At 36.3% G+C, this 15,154-nt stretch overlaps 2 non-coding genes across 2 annotated transcripts; one reads left to right on the top strand and one right to left on the bottom strand.

The window, feature by feature from the left end:
• Positions 1–11,807: 11,807 nt before the first annotated feature.
• TRNAG-CCC (transfer RNA glycine (anticodon CCC)) lies at positions 11,808–11,878 on the top strand. The gene has a single exon. It is a non-coding gene; the product is annotated as a tRNA-Gly (tRNA).
• A 2,075-nt stretch (positions 11,879–13,953) lies between these two features.
• TRNAG-CCC (transfer RNA glycine (anticodon CCC)) lies at positions 13,954–14,024 on the bottom strand. The gene has a single exon. It is a non-coding gene; the product is annotated as a tRNA-Gly (tRNA).
• Positions 14,025–15,154: the final 1,130 nt, after the last annotated feature.

Below are 15,154 nucleotides of genomic sequence, written 5' to 3'. Positions count from 1 at the left end.
CAGAATACTGAGTAGATGAAATTATGCAAACATGGTTGATTTCTGCGCATAGTTTTTCAAACGCCGCCTTTCCGCCACCAATTTTCACAAAGTTCTGCAAGATAAGTTTCTTAGGGTATTCAGGTTAAGCAAGAGTATACTGCATGCATAATACAACACAGTACATGTAATACTCTGATGCAAACATTTGTTGTGGGATCTTTGATAATCCTCTCCAGACATTACGATCTTTTGCGAAGTTTTAGTCGGTGAAAACAACTTCAGCATAAATATCAGTTCTAAAACCATTGTTTTTGTTTTGATACTGGTTTCAATTTTGATGTCAATAATCGGTGGAGCCAATAAGTGAAGAACGAAATCGTTTACTTCTTTGCCATGCTCTTTGACTTCTACCTTATTTAAGTTATGTCAATATTGTCTAGCTTCTCAGTTAACGCAGGTAAAGTATATTACATTTAATTTATTTCAACGGAGTTTACTTTTACCATACTTTCCCAATACTGATCACAAGAAATATAAATAGTTAATTGGCCATTTCATTTTATTCATAATTTGATGAAAGCGGGTAAGGTTAAATTTAATTTTAAATCCCCGTGTAGAAGAAGTCGCATTCCGCAATTGAGCGTGGCCAAATGATGATGAAAAGAATAATTTTTTGTCAGAAGCATTCATTGCGGTAGTCTCGCTAATGAAATTATATACACCAACTATAATCCCAGACAACTGTTTATTATCTCTAATTCTGATACTTGAATGTTTTTGGATGATAGCAATACATTCTATCGATATTTAATAAAATTTATGTTAGATGTTACATCATAAATCCAATACCAAAGAACAAATGTCATACAGGCAACATCCAAAGTTTAACATTTTTCATTCAGTGTCAAATATTTAGTAATTAAATCTCATTACGGCAATAATTTAATGGATTAATAAACTGCTATCAAACTTGGTCAAAAAATCGTCTATTTTTCATATCATCATCTTCACCGCCTTGTTCAGCGAGTTCATGGGTATGAGATGACGCAAATCAGGGGAGACTGAGTTGGCAGTTTCGTAGCCATCGTGGAGTAAGTGACGTATATCTCACACTTGGGGGTGAGGATATCATAATCCTCGGGAGGTAGGGGGCGTAGCGTCGGACTGCAATACCGTCCGCAGGGAGAACATCCCGCTGGAGCTGGGAGTCTCATTACACATTTGCAATGCGGATTATTCGAGCCAAGACTAGAGAGCACCTCTGGGAGAGATATAAGTAATTGAGATGGGAGCTCAGAGATGAATATTCTCAAAATGTGATGAAAGGCGAGCGAAACGTATTATGAAAAAAAAGTGGACGACACGGAGCCGTTGGTTTTTCCACCTAAAATTAAGACACGGGAGGAAACGTCAAAAATCTGCTTGCTCACTCACTCTCTCTTCCTCTAAAACTTTACAGAAAGGCTCCAATCATGCCACTCCAATTAAGGCTAACATTAACACTGTATTTCTCCGAGGAATACGAGGATGAAGGGATAAGGGTGACTCTACCTAACCTTATTCAGAGAACTTGCCGTTCCCTACCTCTGTCCTAATCCTCACATAAACATTTTGCGTCATAAATTACACTGAAACCTTCACAAAAACTCTTTCATCTCCTAATTACCAATATGGCCTTCATATTGTTATTTTTTCGCAAAATAAAACTTTTTTGGTCCGCATATCGTCTCATAATAAATTAATCAAGTTAAAACTAGTATCGCTATCTTGGTGTTGAAATTTTTATCACTTTCAAAATATGACAGGGCTATTATATTTGTTATGATGGTAAAAAGAAACTTAACATTTCCACCTAAGAGATTTAATATTTCATGACCATGGTTTCGATGCTGCACAGCATCCTGAAACTGTTATGTATATATTATCTTTGGTCTAAGCTAATACATATGTAGCTGAGAGATAGACTTTAAATTTGGAATTAAAGAAACTTAAATTGACTTCTTTCCTGATTCCACTTGCACTCCAAGACATAACGAGTGTGCCTGCAGTCTGTTCGTTTGGAAACAAAATGTTCTGTACTATTTTGCTTTCAAATCTGCAATTGTAGATTTCGATTATAACATTCGATGAATGCGTCTCCATTCCTGATGCGTGCTTCATATACGAGCTACATTTCATTTCGCGCGACCAACTAAACTTTGCTAACGAAATAAATGATTTATGGTCCAGTTTTTTTCACTTTTAATAGTAACTTTGATTTTTAATCTACGTTTTATTCAAGAGATAGTTGAGGCCGATACTTGTGGAAATCCATTTGTAAAGCACAAAGAAATAATCAAAGACTGCGCTTCTACAGGAAAGAATTTACTGTTGTCGACTAGTTTCGCTACACTGTAGCATCATCTGTATTGATTATAAAACGTTCACACTCATATATCGTATATATCACAGTCTTTGATTCTTTCTTCGTGCTTCACATTTTATTTACTACAATAACACTTACACTCTACAATTACTAAATTTTAAGGTACATTTCTAAGAAAACCGTCCTATGAAAAAAAAATAAAATCAGAGAGCAGCAATAGACTTCTAAGGCTAAATTATAAACTCTAAATATGTTAGGTAAATAGGTTACTACGGTACCACGTTACCTAAATGATTATTGAAAGCACAGAAATCACAAGAGAAACCATATTACCCTGTTCTGCGATAATAATTGCACGATATACTTGTACTGAGCGGTAATAGGCACTTGTACTGAGAGTAGTAGACCTATCATATAAAAGACAGCCAGGTTAATGCATTACAAACAGTAACAGCTAGCGGCTAAGATTAAAGGTTTATGAATTGGCCTTTAACTATATATTTCGAAAACTTGGTGAAATAACTCCGAAATTTTCACATGTAATTTGTTTTTCATTAGCATGGGTCGACACCAGAATTAAAATTTCATTAGAAATGATAGTGGAATTTTACCCTAATATGTTAGTATGAAAGATTTCCACCAAGTTACGCGCGTGACATTTTCTTATTTTTATTTTTTTCATCAATACATACTAACAATACTGATGATTCTAAAGGTTTACTTCAATAGCCACATTTTCAGTATAATTCAATTACTTTGAATAAAATTATTCAAATTGGCAGACATCTCGTTTTAACATTATTTAATACATTCCATGACCAAGGTCTGTAATTTAATGAGTTAATGCATTATAGGCTCGATTTTTCATCAGCTACTTTCCGACCACAAATTCTCACTAAGAATGCTGCTTGTTTCTCATAGATAGGAGATAATAAAAAATATGCCACTCGATGATCAGTGGCTGAAAAACACGATGATTAAATGGAGCTTTTGTGAGAGGCAGAAAACACCTATTTGACGGAGGGGAAGTGATTGAGGGAAGAAGAAGAGGTCTGACTTAGGAGACGGCAACACTGTGAAAAACTCCAGCGTTCGAGCGTTCTTAAAGAAACTAAAGAGAAACAACGAAGGTCTCTAAAGCCATTTTCCCTCTCCTTCACCTTCTACCTTTCCACTCTAGTGACAACCGAAACTGGTAAAGAATGAAGGGACCAATTCAATGGCGGTTAGATTATGCGCTCATGGACGTGAAATCCCACCAGAAAGAAATTTAATTGATATATAAGCTCACAAAACACTTGAGTATCTGGAAACCGCCAAGGAGAAGATAAATTGTGGAGAAGATAATTAACTTTACGTAAAATGCAGGCAAACCAATTAGGACTTTTCCGCGGATTGTTAATTTATACACGGCAAGGACGTTTTTCAAACAAAGGATATACTCTTAACACAACATTTTTATTTTTTACATGACATTACACTTGGTTATTACCTGGCGACAATGATTTCAATTAAAAGCATCAGATACTGCTGCAATGTTTAAATAAAAGCATATAGTTATGAGAAAAAATCCAAAAATAATGACTTATTTTCTTCGTTGTGCTCATTAATTCGTCATATATTTCCAAAATTTCTTTTCAAATTTTTATTCATTTTTGGGAAAAAGTTTAAAGTCTCTTATACGAGAGTATTTCTCTCTATCACAGTCTTGTTTTCAAAAGGAAAGTTTCCTATTTTTCCTTCCGCGCTCCTACTTTCATTTTATGGCCATTTTTACCATTTTGATGATTTTTTAAATCTAATATTTACATATTTACATCCTTTGCCTTTTGTATTTGTATTAAACGTATTTACAACCCTTTGTATTCTCCTTCTCACCAACAAACTTTTCCGGCTCAAATATTTTAGTATTTATGCCACGACATCATATCTCTTGTACCTTACTAAAACAAAACAAAATGCCTTACCATGTTTTCCATCAATATCTATACTAAACACCTCTTGTGTGAATCCGGCACACTACACAAAATTTAATATCTGACAAACTGTTGTTTTATAGGCTACTTAAACGTCTTTGAAAGTTTTCCTTGAATTTTTCCTAATGAAATGTAGTCTTGAACAATTTTGCAGTATTTTTTTCAGTATGCTGCTCACAACTTAATACTTTGGCCAGTAACACAGCTAAATATTTCAAACTATGCCATCTTGGTACCTCTACATTTACATATTTACCCTGAAATTCGTCACCAAGTCACGTGGGGGGAGGTGTTTGGTCACTAATCATACATATACTTTCACAATTTCAATCGTGTTTCCTCTACACACGAAAACCTTTAATCGCACAAAAGAAAGTAATTACATGCCATTATTAAATAAAGAGATTAAGTGTAGAACAGATAGATTTAAGATGCCGTTTTTTCTACCAACGATAAGGGATCAGAATAATATTGTCCGACCGCGGTATGGTCATATTTTAGCCCAAGTCAGCTTGGTGTGTATCAATCCCCTGCCACACACCCTAGCGTTGGCATGCAGGGTACTAAAATAACCAACCAAATAAATAACAAAAGGATACGTATATTCAAATTATGCTGTATAACTGTGAAAAAGATCGGTCCATTAAATACAAAGAATAAAATGCAGGATTTCGTTAAATATATAGGAGGGCAAAAACTAGAGCAGGTAGAGCAGTTTACGTATCTCGGTATATGACAGAAGTGTTTTGGACCAACACGGTCAAAGTAGTAGGGACGTAAGGAGAAGAATTGCGCTAGGCAAAGAGGCTTTCACAAGGAGGAGGGAGTTGATGACGGGGACTTTGAGTAAGGATGTTAAGAAAAGACTCGTAAAAACTTTGATATGGAGCGTAGCTATGTACGGTGCGGAAACGTGGTCATTGAAGCAGGAGGATAGACGTAGATTGGAGGCTTTTGAAATGTGGGTGTGGAAAAGAATGGAGAAGGTGAAATGGACAGAGAAGAAAACAAATGAGGAAGTACTTGGTATGGTGGGCGAAGAGAGGGGTTTGTAGGGAGCAATCCTATGGAGGCAGGAAAAGTGGATGAAGGGGGTGTTGACCGGCAGTGGGATGTTGAAGACTGTGATAGAGGGTAGAATGTTGGGCAAAAGAGGAAAGGGAAGGAACAGGATAGGGATGTTGGACGGGATGAAGGGAGGAAGAAAGTACTCAGAGATGAAGAGGGACCTGATATAGAGTAGGATGATGGATTTTGTGTTTTGTTAGGAGTAATAAAATATTTGTTTGGTAGTTTTGTCCATCCAAAAACCTACCTTAACCGGTAGATTACCTTAAAAAAAAATACTCTACCAATTCTAATTATCTCCCACGCGATTGCTGTCATATCTATTTTGATCTCTAATTGTACGAGGAAAAAATATTTAAATGTATCCGTTCTACAGTAAATATCCCTGAATATACGTTGGCGATCTGATCCACCATAGTAAGCCGAGGCCTACCATATGTCTTTTATCATCCTCCGATGAGTATCCTACCTCAAATTTACGCAGTAAATTCAACCTGTATTTAAGCCTACGATCAACTATAGGCTCCCATCCTAATTGTTTCAATAGTGTCGCGACACTGCTACCATCTTTATAATAACTTTTCATAAACCTAGCGTCTCTAAGTTACAGTCGTTTAATTGCAAAATTAAGCCTACTTCATGAGAATCACATACACCCGCAGCATACTCCAGGTGGGGCCTAACTAATGTGAAATAGCCAAGCTCCTTAACCCTTTCATTACAACTACCAAGTATTCTTTTTATGAATCCTAACTATTTGTTAGGTATTCCGCAAATGTTATCAATGTATTTTCCCCAGGACATATCCTTTGCTATCGTTACAGCTAAGTATTTTACCATTTTCACATGTGTTTTTCCTAATAAAATGAACATTTTTGAGCACTTTGGCACTCCCAAGTTTGTGCATAAAATCAGAACTATATTACTTTTTACGTCTCTCAAATATTTTACCACCACTTTTTGTACCGTTTGCATAAATTTTATTTCCATTTACTCACTCTATTACTTTGTACAAATCACTTTGGAGAATTTTATTCTCAAAATTATTAATACTCCGATATACTACACAATCATCCGCCGAAAAGTGTTATCTTCGACAGTATTTCTTAGGAAAGGTATTTTTTTAAATAGCAACAATAATGGTCCTAATAAAGTACCCTTGGATGAAATTATTCCTTAACCTTCCCTGTTCATTCATTCATATCATGGTAACCGATATAAGGAAAAAATTTTCATTTTTAAAACTTCACTACAAGAACCTTATTTCTTCTTACAAAACAAATTTCATAAAACATAGGCCTATTGGCACTAAGGACCAATAACGATATTTTTTACCTTAGGTCATGCACCAAAATGTCGATCATTTCGAGATATCGCCCAGGTAATCTAAGATTTCAAGAATGCGAGCGGTCACATTTTAGCTCAGCATCTTCATTTCCTGGAATAAATCGCTATACTCTCGAGGAGGGACACAGTTTTAACCAGACGAAGGAAATTACGGTTCGGATGAGTAACTTTCCCTTTTGTGAGCCTCTCACGTTTCAACCATCTTAATCAACAGGCCATGAAATAACTCGGCTCAGAGTTCCCCATGAGATGGCACGGAGGGAGGTGGCAGTTGCGGTAGTTCGAGAGGAGAGTAACTCGAGGAGGCTCAGAAGAGCTTGAAGGAGTTGTAGTTATTTCCATCCTGTCCTCTAGCTAAGGTAGTCAACAGGCAACGGAAAGGGAGGCTGACTCACAGGGCATCTACATCACCCTTATCTTCCCTTCCCACGACGTGAACTCCGTTTCAGATATTCGAGAGACACGGTTGATTCACCCTGTTCGTTTGTATAATGTCATATCTCTGAGCACAGACATTAAAGGTAGGAAGTCGTACAATATAGAGTTGAAGTAAAAATGGCAAAAACGAAAAAAGAAGAGGGAAGTTTGAAACTTAAAAATTAAATACAATGAAAAAATCAAGAGAATGCTTGCAATAGAACTTGGTGGTACGAAGCAAGCTTCTAGGAAAGATATTTCCCCGTTATTTTTCAAAAGTTCAAAATTTTCCTTCCATTAAAAAATAAATATAATAAATCATATTGTTATTTCTCAAAAGAATATATTTTTTTCGATCCTTTATAAATATCCCAGGGGCCATCAAGGTAACTTGTGGTGGAATTTGTATAAGCTGTATACCTTTCTCGATAATTCTTTTCCTTCGCCCATATTTCTTGTGGTTTCTAAAATATGGAGCAAAGATTTGGAGCTTGACAACTCTCAACAACGTTTTAACGCCGAAAGTCTTCAAACTTTGAAGATACTACGTCTACACTTCGGTTGGTTAAACCATTATTTTTTCAGTCCTGCTGCTCTACTCCTCAATATTACCGGTATAACTGCCAATATTTTTGACGTTTTGAGAGGGCGTTGACAGTAGACAAGTTGGTCCAACTTTACCTTGGCTTAAACAATTGCACACCAATAAAAAAAGATTACAGCCGGAAGACCAGCTGGAACGTAACTTTCACTTTAACAAGGTTAACTTGATTAAATGGGTGTCCAAGGTCCTCATAAATTCGGATTAATTGTCGTGAAGAGGAAAAGAGCGTCTTAATTGAAAGGCCTTTTTCGTTTTTTGATGCGGTTTTTACTCAAAAGTTAAAGCGATCTGTTGATTACTAGCTGCCATAAAAGTATTGCGTAGTTTGATAATTAAATAAGACAAAAGATACTCGTTTTAGGGTTAATTTTTGCGTGCATCAATAAGACGTGATTACATTGCTATTTCTTTTTACCAGTAACGAAAATTAACTCATACCCAATCACATGCAAAAGCATCTTCAGTGTCAGTAAGTCAAGGTTAAATATACGGATAAATTTGAACATATTTTATAAATTTTCTTTCAGGAATATATGTTAAGTTAATAGAAATTGTAAATTTGAAAAAATGTATTAGGGCAAAGTAGGGACTAAACAGTCCCTTCTTCCATCTATTCTCTTAGATCTCTTAATCAGTTATACTATCATCATACTGGTGTAAGTTTTTATGATGATAAAATATAGGTTTTAATTTGATGTACACAGTAGAGCTATAACACAACGGCTATAATGTACACAACGGCTATGTGCACAACGGCTATAATGTCCATAAGCGTCACATATTCAAGCCCGAACAATTTCGCAAATGATGAAAGTAATTCACTCACCTGAATGGGACGATTATTAAGGTCAAGGAGTGTGTCGTTGAGCGCCAGGTGACGCCTCCGCCGGCGGGATGACGGCGCCTCCGCGGACGCCGAGCCCTCGCCGTCCCCCGGCGCTACGAGGCCCTGGAGCACGAGAGTGAAACTCCCGATAAGCCGGTCTCCCAGTAGCCTCCCCCGGGTCAAGAGCTCAATCCGGAGGGTCTCTTGTCGCTCTAGGGGCCGAGCCACGGGCCACTCAAAGCGCTGTAAAAGGAGAAGAAATAAGATAGCATCGAAATTGGAGACATAAAAAGGATAACAAATATACAACACGTAACAAGTACAGCAGATGTGGTATTTTTCGCATTGGTCAACCCAACTTTAGAAATACGCGACCAGTAGTCAGGTTTCATTGGAAAAGATTTCACGTGAGGAAATAAATAGAATTTAGATACGATACAAAGCATTAATGAAACATTTTTATGATGATAATAATAGGTTTGACGGGTCTATGAGATAAACTAGTATTTGAGTATACCTAATAGGGCTAGAGGAAGAGAGATAAATTTACGAAATTTAGAGAGAATGTGGGCTGACGATTTTACTTCTTATATTAAAGGAATCATGAAGGTCCTCATCAATTCAAAACAGATCGTCCGAATGAAATAAGTGCAATGAACTCCAAAAACGATTGGGCTACATTCTCATTCTTCCTCTGTAGAGTTAGCGATCACATAATCTAGGCAAAAAATCTTAGCATTTGTAACTGAAAAACCTTCATTTTATCTGTTGTAACTTTGATGGCAATTTATTTTCACTATTCTCTATGTTGTACTTCAACCCAGTTTTATTTTATCATTTATCCATAGTTGTACAACTATGGGCTGGTTATAGGTTGACAAAACATGCCAAATGCTCATTTGATGTTGGAATGTTTGACACTATTACAGGTGTTATCTTTTCCATGTGAACTTTAGTATACCTTTAATCACCCAGAACAAGGAGACAGGAAATAAGTAATTGTTCCCAATACCGGGTAACCAAGTATGCATACGAGTACTCCATCAATTCATAGATTTTCAAGATTTAATTGAGGTGGTCATCGCTAATATTGGCAATTAATATTTCAAGGGCGAGCGTCTCGAACCGAGAGGAGGAAACACGGAAAATTAAAATCCGATAAAAATAATTTCAGTTAAGTGAAATATAAATATAATTTTAAGCCAATGCTCAAGTTAATGTAAGAGAAATATTTTTACTTCCGCAAAAAACTCAGGTAAATTGCAACCTCCATTTCTCAAATTAAAAAAGTGAATCTGCGAGGAAGATGAAGAACTGTTCAGTTTTTCTAAATGAAGTAGATATACCAGTTGTTGAAGTTGAAGTCTTGGTTCTGCATAATATTTCCTCCCATTGAATCCTATGTAAGTTATTCTTATGAGAGCCCCCTTTCACCTAAGGAATTAACTTTAAACTTGTCAATTTATTACCTACACAAAAAGGATAAGGAAACCATAGATTACGGACGAAGTGATGAGAAAGTTAGAGAAGAGTGGATATGGAAGAATGTAAAAACAGCGATATGCAGAAGGAAGCTCATTGAGATGAATAATATCATGGGGTGAGAAACAAACAATGTAAAAGAAACGTGGTGGAATGTAAACTGCTAGGATATGGAAAGTTCACAAGGGAAGGGTGCAATTGGTACATTTCAGAGGGAGGTGAAAGCATTATCAGAAAGTAAGAAGGTAAAATGTAGAGATACTATATGGTGAAGTCATTAAACAAGCCAGCTCAAACATAGGGAATATGACGTGAATGAGAATAGAACCTGAATAGAGGATAGAGGACCTAGAATATTTCATCAAAGTCGTGAGTAGAAATTGGACGATTGATACCTTCGTCGTTGTTTTACATACGAGTAGTAACCTTTCTCCGCTTTTTTATCTCTGTACTTTCCAACTCTGCTTTTCACAAAGTACTAGGGTTAATCCGAAGAAAACATGAAACGTAGGGGGTAGGTATTGAATGGTTGCGAGATGTAATTAGACGGGAATATGTCAGGTAAGGGGAAAAAGGAAGGAAAAGACTCCCGAAAGGCAATAGGAAGTGTAAAGAACTGAGTAAGGAAATAATATTGGTAAAATAGGAGGAAATTGATGCGAAATGTTATACATACCAGTTGTTATGGACGTTAGGAAAAACCTACCATAAAGAGATACATAACCAATTATGATGTTTCACAATTGTTTGCTTATTCAAGGTAACACCGTGTACACTCTATGCAATATTTCCCATTATATGCCGGCTGGGATTCATTCTACATTAATTATAAGTCTACATGCACATATCGAAGTCGAGAGGGACAGGCTAATTGCTACCCTAGATATACTTGAATATCCATGGTAATCGTCGGCCAATAGAAAAAGTAGGAAAATTGCATCTGAGTGGTTGTAAAAATTACTTATGGCCTAACATATCCTTTGCAATGGCGTTTTAAGTGTTATTTATGATTTATTCAGCGTTTTAAGCCCTTATTCGTTCATATTTGACACAAGATATCATGACATGAATGGTTGGGCCCATAGGCCTAAGTGTAGCCGAAGTTCAACGGCTTTTCTTTTGCCTGCTCTAACAGAGTTATAATTTCAAACTTTGGCTGGTCGATGGCGGAATAACGCAACAGTTACTGTAAATAATCGACTCAATCCTGATTTATTTATAAAATATCCATTTCGATAAATGTTATTATTAATCGAGAGATTGCCTTTCGTTGGATGACTTTTGATGGCAGCCATTATTGTGTGATTCATTATGTACAAAAATAAATTTTAATATTCTAAAATGCGAATTAAGGAAAGTTATTATTACAGGTCTATTAGAGTTTCTCATTTACTTCAGTCAATTCGTCATCAAACTACTTACACTAAATTTTGAAATTTCCGTGCATCAAAAATGGCACTCAAAACCATATATATTTGTTGTTTCATTGATCATGCAAGCATGTAGGTTCCAACTACTTGAAAATGGTGCTCAAATGAGGCAGATGTGCACTTTGTATGCCACAAATATTTTTTCAGAAACAAATGATCAATTTAATAAGGGTCAATTCTAATTAGAGTAATACAATTGTTTATTGCCAATGATCGGATCACGGTAGCTAAGTTTTAAACACTTTTATTCTAGTCGCTCGATAAATGAAAATAGATATAAATATATTACTATGTTTCCATAATAATAAGCGCACTGCTGGTGTAGTGGTATCATGCAAGATTCCCATTCTTGCGACCCGGGTTCGATTCCCGGGCAGTGCAGTTATTTTTAATTTATTAATAGGGGAAACCTACATACATGTTTTAGTATGACATACGATAGTGATATTTTTGATGAAATGATTTTTACATTTTTTATGTTAATTGAGAGGACATGTTTCCTGTAAAAATTCACATTTTGGATTAAGAGCTACGCTATCCGTTCAAATGGCATGCAATGTAATTGCACGTTAAACAATGGGTTGGAAGGGTAAAATTACCTTCATGCGCCATTCTTAAGTATTAAAACTTATTGAATGTACATGATATCTCGCATGCTTGCGTATGGAATACATTACCTGTGTACGATTATAAAATACAAGCGTATGTTATTGGGCCCTAAATATATTATATACTCAAGGATGGGAAATATAATTATTATTCTGTTGATGAATTTGTAATATCTGAAGTGCCTGATTAAACAACGATATTGATAAAAAAACACCGAAAGGGCTCTTGGTCATTTTATTACATCAAATTCTAATGCTTACTTCAATGCTTAGCTTGAAGTCTGAATACACCGTCAATCGAGATAAGTTCTGAAAAACAAATAAATAGTACTACCGATGTATCTGTATAACTATTGGAAGGTGCCATCACTTGAGAAGTTCAATGGAACGAATTTCGTGAAATCAGTATGTTCACGGAAAGTTAACAATTTCTTTATACGAGGGCTGTCAAGAAAATAACTTACCTTATGGCTTAGCGTGGCGGCGGGTAGTGCTAGGGCCACCAACTTGGTGTCGTCCCTCCAATCAGTACGCATTCTACTATGGCATTCTGTATGTATCGACGATGGGTTAAACGGAAGAAGAGACCATTTGATCTCAGTTTCGCCAAATAAAGACTACTATATATAGTGGTTAGTCTATTTTGCTCAGTACAACCCGTTAAAATGTGCGCTGCAATAGAAAATCCCTCGAGTTGTCTGCGAGGGTGGTCCGGAAAGTAACTTACGTTTTGAAACAAATATGAACCCAGTGACAAGACAAAGCTTTATTTGAAAGGAACATTCTTAAATAATTTTTCTGCATAGTTTCCATTCAAATTGATGCAATTATCATTACAATTCACAATATTTTCAATTCCGTCTCAGAAGAAATCTGCCACCTTACATTTTAACCCTTTGTTTCCGCCAGCATGCAATTTGACTTCACTGTCAAAGCTCTGTGTTGGAAGCCACGTCCGATATCAAGATCAAGTCTCTTAATCGCAAATCGTTGATTTTCACGAATTTTTTCGTTGATTTTCTCCTTCAGCTCATCTGTCACAAGGCTTGGCTGACGACTGCGGTACTCGTCGTGAATATTGCTGCGACCATTTTTAAAACTGAATTCACCACGACCTGACTTCGCCTTCACCCATTATTTCGTCTTCGTACACTGCACATAGTTGCTTTTATATTTCAACTGTTTGTGTTTTTTTGCCAGTAAAAACCTAATCACAGAATATTTTTCACAACTCGCGGGATAGTCTATTGTAGCGGATATTTTAACAGTTTGAAGTGAGCGAAATATGAAAACCAGTCTACACATTACAACAGCAAAATGCGTTCTGTGTTATGAGTGTCACGTTGAGTTAATATCATAATACAGTGTTATTTATTCAGGCACTTCAGATATTACAAATTCATCATAACAATTTTTAAAGCAATGTTTTAATATTTAAAACACAGAATAATACTTATAGTTGCCATCCTTGAGTATACAAAATATTTACGACTCATTAATATACGCTTGTATTTTACAATCGTACACAGGTAATGTATTCCATACGCAAGCATGCGAGGATGTCATGTACATTCAATAAGTTTTAATACTTAAGAATGGCTGTTTTAGACGAAAATGCGCAGTACGGTAATTTTACCCTTCCCACCCATTTTTTAACGTGCAATCACAGTATATACCATTTGAACGGATAACGTAGCTCCTAATCCGAAACGTGAATTTTTACAGGAAATATGTCCTGTCAATTAACGTGAAAAAATGTAAAAATAATTACATCGAAAATACCACTGTCGTATTTCATACTAATACATGAATGTATTTTTCGCCTGCGTGAAATAAATGAAAAATAATTGCACTACCCGGGAATCGAACCCAGGTCGCAAGAATGGGAATCTTGCATGATACCACTACACCAGCAGTGCACTTGCCTTATAAAGAGTTTCCGTATAAGAAAATACGAGTATTTGCATAAAGGGTTAGTATTTATTGAAATAAATGCAACGGTGGAGCATTAAGGTCACTAGCGGATAATGCACAGCAATCAGGGAGTTGACTTAATCTGAAAGTGGAGCCTAGAATGCATTAGTTTTCAATAGATTGCATCAAAGTTGACATTAGAAGAATTGTGACTTTTAGAATGTTATGCAACAGGGAATGATGAGAGTGGATGCATGAAAGTTGAACATTGGGGGATAATGGAGAAATGTTTTGAATAAGTGTGACCACGACAAAAGAATGATAAAATTAGGAAACATTAATGAATGATTCAATTGTGAGAGGAATACTTCAAATAGGTAGTAGGGATACGTGATGGACACCACGTAAATGATAATGGTAAAAATATGTTGATTGTGAACGTAGAAAAAGACATAATGGATTAGCGATGCAACAGTTTTAAAGGGTAAAAATCATTCGCCTGGACCGGGATTCGCACGCGGATCCCTCGATGTCCGGAGCCAGTTATCCCAAAATGTCGGAGTGTACGAACCTCAGAAGCTACACTGGCTAAAGAATTCAGTCGGACATCGAGTGCGAATTAGCGGATGACTCCGTTAAAAGTAACTCTCTGGGCATCTACCGGAGTTTCTTTGATTTCATTAATTGATTTGTATAAATTGGTATTTGGTTGTCCAGTGCTGTACTATAGACCAGTGGATCCGGGTTTATTCGATAGGGACGTGACAGGGCAACCTCAGCTTCATCTAAGTTGGGTAACTTTTCGGGTACCAGAACTTTCCGGGGAATCCAGAGGTGGCAGAGGGAATGAAACTGGGCCTATGCTCTGAAATTGACGTGTGAATTTCACACATGTGAAATTCACACGTCACTGGCATTGGCACTGCTATGGCTGGTCAAATCGAACTGCTGGATACATCCTTTAGATATAAATATATTGACTTATGTGAATGAGGAAATAGTGACACTGGAAGAATTATCAATTTTTATTTCATACAATGAGAGATTGTGTTAATGACCGAAACGAGTTCAATGGACTAAACTGAATATGAAAAATACCACTATTGAGTAATTTCTGTAGTAAAACCGGTGCTTA

Source organism: Hetaerina americana, unplaced genomic scaffold (assembly GCF_022747635.1).
Source record: "Hetaerina americana unplaced genomic scaffold, ioHetAmer1.1.p SCAF_4, whole genome shotgun sequence".
NCBI classification, from domain to species: domain Eukaryota; kingdom Metazoa; phylum Arthropoda; class Insecta; order Odonata; family Calopterygidae; genus Hetaerina; species Hetaerina americana.
Note: the sequence above shows the minus strand (reverse complement) of the source record. Positions and strands in the feature narration are given on the sequence as shown.